Source organism: Zingiber officinale, chromosome 5B (assembly GCF_018446385.1).
Source record: "Zingiber officinale cultivar Zhangliang chromosome 5B, Zo_v1.1, whole genome shotgun sequence".
NCBI lineage: Eukaryota > Viridiplantae > Streptophyta > Magnoliopsida > Zingiberales > Zingiberaceae > Zingiber > Zingiber officinale.
The window spans coordinates 89,760,555-89,773,600 of record NC_055995.1 but is presented as its reverse complement, the minus strand read 5'-3'; positions in this window follow the sequence as shown (position 1 = coordinate 89,773,600).

Sequence of the window (13,046 nt, the reverse complement as noted above, 5' to 3'; positions counted from 1 at the left end):
ATGTACATGTAAGACCGTTAGATTCGATAGAGGGGGGGGGGTGAATATCGATTCGAAAATCTCGAGTTAAAACGCAGCGGAAAAAGTAAAGAAGTAAAGAGATGAACACTGTTGATTTTTACTTCGTTCGGAGCCTGTGACGACTCCTACTCGAAGGCCCGTACTCCTTGAGTACTTTCGTTGGGCAATTCACTAGCAATTCGGATAATTACAATTTACGTACAAATATTGCTAATGAAAAGAAAGAGATCAAAGCTAACCGACAAACAATGAATTAAAAAGGAGAGCCGGAGTGAGTCGTCGGAGCTTTGTCAACGTCATTGGAGCGCAGAGCAGCAGAGTGATTGGACTCAGAGTTCTCAGAAGACTTGTGTTTTGAAGCTCCTGCCTGGGGCTTCTTTTATATGCTGCTCCGGGCGCCTGGATCCCCTCCGGGCGCCTGGAATGTGACGTAGCACTCCCAACCAGCATGCTCCAAGTGTCAACGTCGTCCTGGGGATAAACTTTGCCTCCGGGCGCCCGGACCCCCACTGTTTCCTACCTGCAAAACAGTGTTAGTCCGAGGCAAATAAACCCTGCAGCACAGTTTGTTAGCACATTTACAGTTCAACAAAATTAGCATCGAGTATGACTTAGATTCCGTCTTTCCGAGACCGGAATCTAGTCACGATCTCGACTTAGATATCCGAAATGGATCTAAGCCGGATCGACGCCTAATGTTCCCTTCCCGGGAACGCGTCCTCGCAGTCACTCCCCTCCAGTGACTTACCTCACTTACCTGCCAGACGTCCGGTCAGCCCGTCGACCCGCTTGGACTTCTCGCCAGCTATCCGGTCAGCCCGTCGACCTAGCTGGACTTTTCCTGCACACTTGATAAAAGTGTCAGACAACAACACAACTAACTTAACCCATTTGTCATTCATCAAAACCTGGGTTAGACCGTTAGTGCTACCCGCACCAACAATCTCCCCCTTTTTGATGGAATGACAACCTGGTTAAGTTAGTGAAAGCATATGTACGAAACAACATGTATTTGTGTGGTTTTAAAGTTAGTTTGAGTTTTCAAATTGGTTTAGCTAACTTAACCACCTAACCCTCCTCCCCCTTTGGCATTCATCAAAAAAGAACAAGGGTAAATAAGCATAGTGTTTAAGTTACCTAATCATGAAAAATAACTGAGTTTGGTTCAAAATTCAAGGATAAAAGTACACTCTTTAAATCCAAGAAAAATCAATTTGACTTTGGGGAAGTTTTTAAAAAAACTTGTTTAACGCATTTGTTCTTTAGCTTTTGAAAAATTGCTAAGTGTAGATTGTCTAATTTTCATTCATAAGTGTATAAGGTCTAATGTTTCAAACCAAATTTCCAAAACAAGTTTGAGAAAATATATTTTTCAAAACTGATTTATTTTTCAACACTAAGTTTGTAAAAGATTCAATTTTCAAAATCAAAGAAAATGATTTTGAGAAGCTTAGTTTGTAAAATTTAGCTTTGAAATTAAATTGTCAAACTCAAGTTTTAAGGACTAGATTCAGTACCATTTTTCAAGGTAAAGTTAAATTAAATTTAAATCTTTACTTTCAGTTTTCAGAGGAGTTTGGTAAAAGTAAGATCATATTTTTAGAATGTGTTTGTAAAATTTGTTTTCTAAAGTGTTAGATTCAAAACCATGGTTGGAAATACTTGAAAAGGTCAGTTTTCAAAAACTAGGAAAAATGGATAAAAAGTTTGTGAGGTAAAAGAATTTCACAATTTTAAACAAGTTGTTTTTAAACTTTGATTTTCAAAATTAAGTTTAAAATTCAATTTGGAAAACTAAAGTAGTTTTATTTCTCCCCCTGAAATTGATACTTAATTCTAACCAGCTGTCTAACCAGTTAGGTACTAACTAACTATCAGAAGATAGTAGCTTTCACTAGGTTAGTCAGATTAAGGAAATTATAATCAGTCAGTGTTTGACTTGACTGATGAACTTTAATCTGATTAATATCTGAATTGTATTTAACGTCCAAACTTATGTTGATGCACTGAAATAAGCATCTTAAGTCTAGACAGTTGGCCTATGCATCTCACCCCTTTCTATGTTTGTCAAACACAAGCAAGGTAACCCTAGGGTGTTGGTGAGATGCTCAAAAACTAGTCCTATGGGTACATGCTTTCTAAGGATGTAAACCTAGTCTAAGGCCAAAACTGTTTTTGAAAATATAAAAATGGAAAGTTTTGAAAACAAACAAGTTTAACCTATAATTTGATAAAATCATTTTTGAAAGTATTTTTTGAAATTTCCTAGACTATTGAGCACATCCCTAATTATCGTCGTAAGTTGCTAAATTCACTTTCAGGGAGTGGTTTTGTAAAAATGTCAGCTAAATTTAATTTAGACTCAATGTACTTGAGTTCAATATCACCTTTAGTAACATGATCCCTGATAAAGTGGTGCCTAATTTCAATATGTTTGGTTCTTGAATGATGCACAGGATTCTTGGTTAAGTTAATTGAACTTATATTGTCAATTAATACTTTTACATTTGTGATATTTAAGTTGAAATCTTTTAGAGTATGCATCATCCATAATAATTGTGCAACACATTCGCCTATAGCTATGTATTCTGACTCAGTTGTGGATAGTGCAACACAGTGTTGCTTTCTACTAAACCAGCTGACAAGGGATGGACCAAGTAGTTGGCATCCACCACTTGTGCTTTTGCGGTCTAATTTGCATCCGGCATAATCTGATTCAGAATATCCTATTAATTCAAAGTTGTTGGTCCTAGGATACCAAATTCCTACATTTGTGGTTCCCTTGAGGTATCTAAAGATTCTTTTGACTTGAGTCAAATGAGATTCTTTAGCACAGGTTTGGTATCGAGCACACATACTAACTGCAAATAAAATGTCAGGTCGGCTTGCAGTTAAGTAAAGTAGACTACCTATTGCGCTCCGATAATGTTTTAAGTCTACAGATTTCCCATTAGGATCATCATCTAGGATTGTGTTTACGACCATAGGTGTTTTTATTTCTTTAGTATTTTCCATTCCAAATTTTCTAAGTAACTCCTTAGTATATTTTTGTTGATAGATATAATTTCCTTCATTTGTTTGTTTGACTTGTAATCCTAGAAAATAAGTTAATTTTCCTACCAGACTCATTTCAAATTCGTGTTCCATTAGGTTTGTAAATTCGTTTAAAAACTCTGAGTTTGTTGAACCAAAGATGATATCATCTACATAAATTTGAGCTATAAAAATATCTTCTTTTATTGATTTCACAAATAGTGTTGGGTCAACTTGACCTTGGTTGAACCCTTTAGAGATTAAGTAGGAGGTTAGTCTTTCATACCATGCCCTAGGTGCCTGTTTAAGTCCATATAATGCCTTTTTTAATTTGTAGACATAATCAGGGTGTTCTAGGCTTTCAAAACCAGGTGGTTGACCTACATAAACTTCTTCTTTTATTAATCCATTAAGAAAGGCAGACTTGACATCCATTTGGTATAGTTTGAATCCTTTATGGGCTGCATAGCTTAGTAACATTCTAATGGACTCTAGTCTAGCTACCGGGGCATAAGTTTCATCATAGTCAAGTCCTTCAACTTGACTGAACCCTTTGGCAACTAACCTGGCCTTGTTTCTAGTAATTTCTCCAGTTTCACTTAACTTGTTTCTAAATACCCATTTGGTTTCTATTATTTTCTTATCGTTAGGTGGAGGTACTAGGTCCCAAACTTCATTGCGCTCAAATTGAGCTAATTCTTCTTGCATAGCTATGACCCAATCTCAAGTAGGGATTCAGCTACAGTTTTGGGTTCAATATTTGAGATTAATGAGATTTGACTTAGGTTTCTGAAAGATGACCTGGTTTGGACCCTAAGGTCTGGGTCACCAATTATTGGATCAGTAGGATGGTTTGGGTTGACTCTTATGGTTCTAGAAGGTTGACTTTCTTGTAGTTGTTGTTCTTCTTCATAATTTTGGGTTTGGTTTGTTCCTTCAGAATTGATATGTTCGTGAACAGGGTCAACTGGTAGAGGTTGGGTTTGTTCTTGGTTTTGATTGGATTCTTTGAATTTTACATTGGTGGTTTCCTCAATTCTTAAGGTAACTTTATTATAAATTCTATAGCCTCTGCTATTCAGAGAGTACCCTAGAAAAATTCCATTTTCTATTTTGGAAGTGAATTTGCCTAAGTGTTCTCTAGTATTTAGGATAAAGGCTGGGCAACCAAATACCTTAAAGTGTTTTACATTAGGTTGTTAGTTGTAAAATATTTCAAAAAATGTTTTATTGTGGTTTTTGTTTAGTGTTGTTCGGTTTTGTACATAGCAGGCTGTACTAACAGCTTCTGCCCAAAAATATTTAGGTAAGTTGTATTCATTTAGCATAGGGGTGACAATTTTTGACCCGACACGAAAACACGACCCGAACCAAACACGAAAAAATCGGGTTAGGGTTGGGTAGTTTCGGGTTCGGGTCGAAATCGGGTCGACCCGATTGACCCAATTAATAAACAGGTCGGGTTCGGGTCAACCTGAAATGACCCAATTATAACCCGCGAACCCGTTTATAATTATAAATTTAAACTAAAATTACAAATTTAAAAAAGTTAAAAACCCTAAATATAGAGATGTGCTATTGATTGCAATGTTCCTCTATTTATCATTTATGATATGGATTTTCAATTTACGTAGATAAAAGTTATTTTTAATTTTTAATTTAATATACAAAATTTCTTTATTAAATTCAGGTCATGTTCGGGTTAAACGGGTCAAACAGATCAAACGGGTCAAACGGGTCAAACGGGTTAAATGGGTCAAACAGGTTAAACGGGTCAAACGGGTCGGGTTCGGGTCGGGTTCGGGTCAAGTGAAAATAAACAGATCAGGTTCAGGTTGAATAGTTTGACCCGAATTCATAATCAGGTCGGGTTCAGGTTGTGATTTTCCAACCCGCCAACCTGCCAACCCGAACCTGTCAACCCGAACCCGAACCAAATTGCCACCCTTAATTTAGCATAGTTCTAGATGCTTCAAGTAAAGTTCTATTTTTCCTTTCTACAATTCCATTTTGTTGGGGAGTCTTAGGGCAGGAAAATTCATGATGGTAGCCATTTTCAAGGCAAAGTTTATCAAAATTATGATTTTTAAATTCTCCTCCATTATCACTTCTGATTCTTTTAATTTTTATGCCTTTTTCATTTTCAATTTGTTTGCAGAAATTTGAAAAAATTTCAAAGGTTTCATCTTTATTTTTTAAGAATTTGACCCAAGTGAACCTAGAATAGTCATCTATTATAACTAAACAGTATAGACTTCCATTTATTGATTTAACTCCATGGGAGTCAAATAGGTCTAAGTGCAAAAGTTCTAGGACTGAGTTGGTTTGGGATTCATTAATTGGTTTGTGGGTAGATTTTGTTTGTTTGCCTTGTTGACAAGCATTACATATTGTTAAATCTAAGTTAGGTAATTTTGGTAAGCCTCTAACTAGACCATTTAATTTACTTATGTTTCTGAAATGTGTGTGTGACATTCTTCGATGCCATAGCCAGGTTTCTTCTTTTTGTGTTAAATAACACTTGACTGAAGAAGTGGTTAAGTTAATGACATAGATATTGTCTTTTCTAAAGCCTTTTAGGCTTATAGTTGGATTATCTAGATGTTTGATCAAACATTCTGTGGATAGAAATTTTACCTTATACCTAGTGTCACATAATTGACTTATGCTCAGAAGATTGTATTTAAAATTTTCAACAAGTAGAACATTTGTAATTATGAAATCTATTTTTAATTCAATATTACCTATACCAATTACCTTGAGTTTACCGTTGTTTCCAAAGGCAACTGTTCCTAGGCTTTTGTAGGTTAATTGAGTGAACTTGGTGTGATCTCCAGTCATATGTTTGGAGCAACCACTGTCCAAAATCCACTTGGTTTCCTACAACAAGTAGGATTTTTATGTTAGTCTTAGTTTATTAATTTTTAATCAAACATTAAGTAACTATCTTAATTTTAAAATTTTGAAATTAATTTAAAGATTAAATTTTGAAATTAATTTAAGTTTTAAAATTTAAAATTTTGAAAATAATTTTTAAGTTTAAAAATAAAAATTTTAAGTTAAGATTTTGAAAATAATTTTTAAGTTAAAATTTTGAATTTAATTTTTAAGTTAAAATTTTGAAAATAATTTGTAAGTTTAAAATTAAAGTTTTTAAGTTAACATTTTGAAAATAATTTTTAAGTTTAAAATTTTAAGTTAAAATTTTGAAAATAATTTTTAAGTTTAAAATTAAAGTTTTTAAGTTAAAATTTTGAAAATAATTTTTAAGTTTAAAATTTTAAGTTAAAATTTTGAAAATAATTTTTAAGTTTAAAAATAAAAATTTGAAATTAATTTAAAGATTAAGTTTTGAAATTAATTTAAGTTTAAAATTAAATTTTGAAATTAATTTAAGTTTTAAAATTTAAAATTTTGAAAATAATTTTTAAGTTTAAAAATAAAAATTTTAAGTTAAGATTTTGAAAATAATTTTTAAGTTAAAATTTTGAAAATAATTTTTAAGTTTAAAATTAAAGTTTACTTGCATTTTGAATCGATAATTTTTAAGTTTAAAATTAAAGTTTTTAAGTTAAAATTTTGAAAATAATTTTTAAGTTTAAAAATAAAAATTTGAAATTAATTTAAAGATTAAATTTTGAAATTAATTTAAGTTTAAAATTAAATTTTGAAATTAATTTAAGTTTAAAATTAAATTTTGAAATTAATTTAAGTTTTAAAATTTAAAATTTTGAAATTAATTTAAAGATTAAAATTAAATTTAAATAATTTTTAAGTCTTATTCATCTCACCCGATCTATATTATCAATCAGGGAAACCTATGGTTTTGTGAGATGAAATTGGTTTGATTATAGAGTTTTGGTTTAACTAGTGTTAGATTCAGACTTAGCTTTGATTTCCACAAATTGACATTCTTCGGATAAACTTCTAAGCTTGGTGAGTCTCATGGACATCATTAGAAGTAACCAACCTTTCGAAGTTTTTCGAATAGTCCTATCCACGGAACTTAGTACTAAATCTTGGTCTAACTGGTTAGGATTCGTTTAAGGGTAGCTTCGGTCAGTTCCACTTGGCCAAATGCACCAGATCGAAGCCATATCTTTCTAGACATGCGATGCCCAAGCTTCCCTAACGTACTATCATCCAAAAACTTCACCAGTACCATGAGTCAAGTTAAACTTGGTCTCTTTTTAACTAATCCTAATTACCTTGGCTTAGGTTGTTTTGGGTTACCCTGCCGGGTATGTTAGTTTTGGAGGTGCCACTATCTGGAGCCTCCCCCTCAATTATTGGCCATTAATTTAGATTTTGGGTTTGTGTCGATTTTTTATAGTTATAATCAACTTGGTGATAATCTAAATTTTGTTGAGTTTTGAATTTTGATTTTAAGTTAAATTTATATTTTAGTTTTTGATCTGATTTATTTAAGTTTATATAATGTATTTTATCTTTAGGTATATAGAATTGATTAAGTCCTACTTGCGTGGTTAAGCACGCTTTCGGGACCCAAGCTTGTTTAGTTGCTTTGTGTTGGGTTAATAATGATTTAAAGGTTTTGTTTGAGTTTGACTTATATCCAAGTCCGGTTTTATTATAGCATGCCTTTTGGTTATTTAGAATTAAATCTAAATTTTTAGATCTTGTTGTGAATTTTTCCAACAATTCTTTTAACTTATTAATTTTATTTTTTAATGATAAATTCTCCTCCTCAAGTGTTCCATCTTGAGTTGGATTCGAATTTTTTAATTGTTCCTTGAGGTTTTGATTTTCCTCAAGAAGCGATTTATTTTCATTTTCCAATTTAACTACTTTTTTATTTAAACACGAGATAATTCTAAAGAATTTACGATTTAAGTTTAGGTATACCTCTTCGGAACCTTCGGAAACGAGTGCGGACTCGTGGCTCGATTCGGGTTCGGACCCGTCTTCCGATTCCTCTGATTCATCTTCCGTTTCAGCTTCGCGAGCCATCAACGCGAGGTGACTTTGGTGCTTTTGCCTTTCTCCTTCCGATTCGTCCGAGGAGGAATCGTCCCATGTTGCTTTGAGGGCTTTCTTCTTCGTTGACTTTGGTTTGTCAAGTTTCAATCTTGGGCATTCGTTCTTGTAGTGCCCCTTTTTGTTACATCCGAAACATGTGACATTTCTTGAGTCGGCTGGCGAACTGATCTTCTGAAGTTTTTCTTTTTCCTGGTGAACATTTTCCTTACCAGGTTCACCAGGTGTTCTTCGTCTTCAGAGTCTTGATCGGAATCTTCTTCAGATTCGGGTTTGTTCTTCTTTTCTTTAGAGGAACCTGCAAATAAAGCTACACCTTTCTCGACCCCGGCGTTAGTTTGCTCATGAAGTTCTAATTCACAGAAGAGTTCATCCAATTTTAATTTAGATAAATTTTTTGAAATTTTGTAGGCATCTACGATTGATGCCCACAAATTGTTTCGCGGAAAAGCATTTAACGCGTACCTGATTAAGTCTCGGTTCTCCATTTGGTGGCCTATCGCGTGGAGACCGTTGAGGATATCTTTGACCCTCGCGTGGAGCTGACTTGCCGTTTCTCCTTCCTGCATTTTTATATTAAAAATTTTATTTAACAGCAAATCTCTTTTTGTTACCTTCGCGTCGCTTGTTCCTTCGTGCAGCTCGATCAGTTTATCCCAAAGCTCCTTAGCGTTTTCATGTGGTCCGACCCGGTTCAGTTCTTCTCGTGTTAGTCCGCAGTGTAGAGTATTGATGGCTTTGTTTTCAATTGATGCCTTTTTCTTTATATCATTTGTCCATTCTTCAGGGTCTACTATTTTCCCGGAGTTGTCTACTGGAATTTTGTAAGCCTTTGTGACGCTCATCCATTGGTCGTAGTCTGTCTTCATGTAGACCTCCATTCTCCTCTTCCAGTACGAAAAGTCATCCCCGTTGAATAGGGGAGGACGTACTGTGCTGAAGCCTTCTTGTTGAGACATCTTATCCTGCACACACTAAATTAACTGGAAAAAAATCCCAAGACTTCGTCTTGGATTAGCAGTGCGGGAGAAATAGAAACTCTAAGTTGGTGTTGTACCAATTTTGAATTTAAATGCAACGAAAAAAAACTTCCAAAAAGATAATAATATCAGTTTGGAATTGTTAAAAAAAATGATTTCACCCCCTGTCTGATTGGTGGTTGCACCAAATCAGAGCGGTACCTGCTCCGATACCACTTGTAAGGTAGATTCGAGAGAGGGGGTTGAATATCGATTCAAAAATCTCGAGTTAAAACGCAGCGGAAAAAGTAAAGAAGTAAAGAGATGAACACTGTTGATTTTTACTTCGTTCGGAGCCTGTGACGACTCCTACTCGAAGGCCCGTACTCCTTGAGTACTTTCGTTGGGCAATTCACTAGCAATTCGGATAATTACAATTTACGTACAAATATTGTTAATGAAAAGAAAGAGATCAAAACTAACCGACAAACAATGAATTAAAAAGGAGAGCCGGAGTGAGTCGTCGGAGCTTTGTCAACGTCGTTGGAGCGCAGAGCAGCAGAGTGATTGGACTCAGAGTTCTCAGAAGACTTGTGTTTTGAAGCTCCTGCCTGGGGCTTCTTTTATATGCTACTCCGGGCGCCTGGATCCCCTCCGAGCGCCTGGAATGTGACGTAGCACTCCCAACCAGCATGCTCCAAGTGTCAACGTCGTCCTGGGGATAAACTTTGCCTCCGGGCGCCCGGATCCCTTCCGGGCGCCCGGAGCCATTCCGGGCGCTCGGACCCCCACTGTTTCCTACCTGCAAAACAGTGTTAGTCCGAGGCAAATAAACCCTGCAGCACAGTTTGTTAGCACATTTTTACAGATACGCTAGGTAAAAATTAGCATCAAGAGTATGACTTAGATTCCGTCTTTCCGAGACCGGAATCTAGTCACGATCTCGACTTAGATATCCGAAATGGATCTAAGCCGGATCGACGCCTAATGTTCCCTTCCCGGGAACGCGTCCTCGCAGTCACTCCCCTCCAGTGACTTACCTCACTTACCTGCCAGACGTCCGGTCAGCCCGTCGACCCGTCTGGACTTCTTGCCAAGCGTCCGGTCAGCCCGTCGACCCGCTTGGACTTCTCGCCAGCTATCCGGTCAGCCCGTCGACCTAGCTGGACTTCTCGCCAAGCGTCCGGTCAGCCCGTCGACCCGCTTGGACTTCTCGCCAGCTATCCGGTCAGCCCGTCGACCTAGCTGGACTTTTCCTGCACACTTGATAAAAGTGTCAGACAACAACACAACTAACTTAACCCATTTGTCATTCATCAAAACCTGGGTTAGACCGTTAGTGCTACCCGCACCAACAGTACAAGCCATGGATAACAATATGCAGATGCAAGTTGGGATGGCGTACAGGTCGGGACGTACAAGTCATGGATAATAGTAGACAGATGCAGGTCGGGATACAGACCTGGTGTACAGGTCGGGATGTACAAGGCATGAATAATAATATACAGATGCAAGTCGGGATACAGATCTGGCGTACAGGTCGGGACGTACAAGCCATGGATAACAGTAGACAGATGCAGGTCGAGATACAGACCTGACGTACAGGTTGGGACGTACAAGCCATGGATAATAGTAGATAGATGCAGGTCGGGATACAGACCTGGCGTACAGGTCAGGATGTACAAGCCATGAATAATAGTATATAGATGCAAGTCGGGATACAGATCTGGTGTACAGGTCGGGACGTACAAGTCATGGATAATAGTAGACAGATACAGGTCGTGATACAGACCTGGCGTACATGTCGGGATGTACAAGCCATGGATAACAGTATACAGATGCAAGTCGGGATACAGATCTGGCGGACAGGTTGAGACGTACAAGCCATGGATAACAGTAGACAGATGCAGGTCGATATACAGACCTGACATACAGGTCGTGTCGTACAAGCCACGGATAACAGTAGACAGATGCAGGTCGAGATACAGACCTGGCGTACAGGTCGGGATGTACAAGCCATGGATAATAGTATATAGATGAAAGTCGGGATACAGATCTGGCGTACAGGTCGGGACATACGAACCATGTATAACAGTAGACAGAAACAGGTCGGAATACAGACCTCGGAGTACAGACCTAGAGTCCAGGCACTACAGGACAAACAAGCCAGAGAATCGTAACTGCCTGTCAGAGAATGTCATAGAATAATCAGTGTGTCAGGGAATATGCTAACAGTCAGGGCTCATTACCCCTTTGGTTCTGCCGTTGGCCTAAGAGGAGACGCCGCGTGTCACTCACCACCCGACAAAGCCTTACAGCCAACATTCCCTAACACGCACCAGGCCCGAGAAACATTCATTGCAGTATAAAAAGGGATGCTTTGTCCCTTATGCAGGTACGCTCACTCGTCATTTCTTACTCGTCTTTACTTTTCATCCTTTCTCTGTGTTTCTGGGGAAAAAGTACCTGACTTGAGTATTGGAGGGCCTGACCCGGGGACTTTTTCCCTGGTTTCTGGTCTCTAACTAGTTGTGGGCTCGTCTGAGTGTGCGCAGAGCCGCAGTGTCATCATCCCGGTCATCTTCCTTTATCATCCGCCCGTGCGAACCTTTCTGAGGGGTGCCAGGTAGATCAGACGCCGCGGCGACTTTCCGTCAACTTCCAGTACATCAAGGCCCGCCTTCATCCGACTCAGCTTCCAGACGGGATTAATCATGAAATTTGAAAAAATAAAATCATGGCTATGTTACTAATTGAAAGGTGTTGTAAAACCTTATGTCATATGGATTCTAAAAAATAGAATAAGAATTCAAAGAGAATACAACAAGAAGAGCATAGAGAATACAACAAGAAGAGCATGAATCTTGTTTCTACAAATCCTGGCATAACAGGAATGAAGACGGTAAAGCAATGACATAGAATTTGATTATAGCGGAAGTATCATTGCATCCGGAAAAAAAAGCAAGAAGCAGAAGTAAACAGGGAAGATCTTTCAAAGGACTTAGGGGTGACAACACCGAAAAATTTCTTGTCAATGGGAATAAGAAACTAGGTCGAGATTATTCTAAATCCTTGGAAGATCCATTATTAATAACATAGATAATAATAGATTAGGCTAAAGAATTCTACACATTTAACCCGCATCCAATAATCCAAAATTCAATAATTTTAAGTTAGATCACTTAACGGATTTTGGTATTACAAGTTTCTTAAATCATATGTAAGTCGACTTTAAGAGATATTAAATTTAACAGTTGTTTCATTAGATGCTTTTATTGTCTCCTTCTCATGTTACAAATAACATAATACAATTGTCTCAGTCTAGTTAGTACTCATGTGGGAGGTTATCACAATAAGTCTCAATCGGCTAAATGACCTCGTGATTTACTTTTATATTTTTAGCGGTGATTATGTTATCCCAAACGTCCTTTACAATCCATTCCCAAATTATATGAAGGGAGATAAATCATGGAGTTTACTTACACTCGATCGCCAAGTTAGCTAGGAGTGAGAGGAGTTTTTTCTTGAGGGCATGCACTCACTGAAAATTAATGCCTTGATTTACTTGTTTTTTTACCCGGTAGTATTGAACCTGGGGTGGCTAACCTGACCCCACAAAATTTGCATATGTCGCTAGGGTAAATCGGGAAACACTCACGGTGAGCGGCTTAGAAACCTAACATTCCATGGTTGTGCACACTATTTGGAGAATTTTTTTTTATAAATACACCGTAGTTGGGATTGAATCGTAAGTACATGGATGACAACTTAGCGTCCTTCCGCTACACCATAGTCTTAGGGGCTTACTCTCTTTTGTAACAAGTCGACCACCCTCAAGTCAACTGAGCATCCTGCAGGGACAAAGCTTACTCATTTTTTTTTTAATTGGTACCAAGTATCCAAGCCTTGGGTTCGATTAATCTTGGAGGTAATCGTCCCAGTCTCATGAAAAATTTTCACCGACCATGATAAATCAAAAAATATACATGAAGACTCATTCTGAGAGCCAACGTTCTTGGATTTGCTATTCATTAA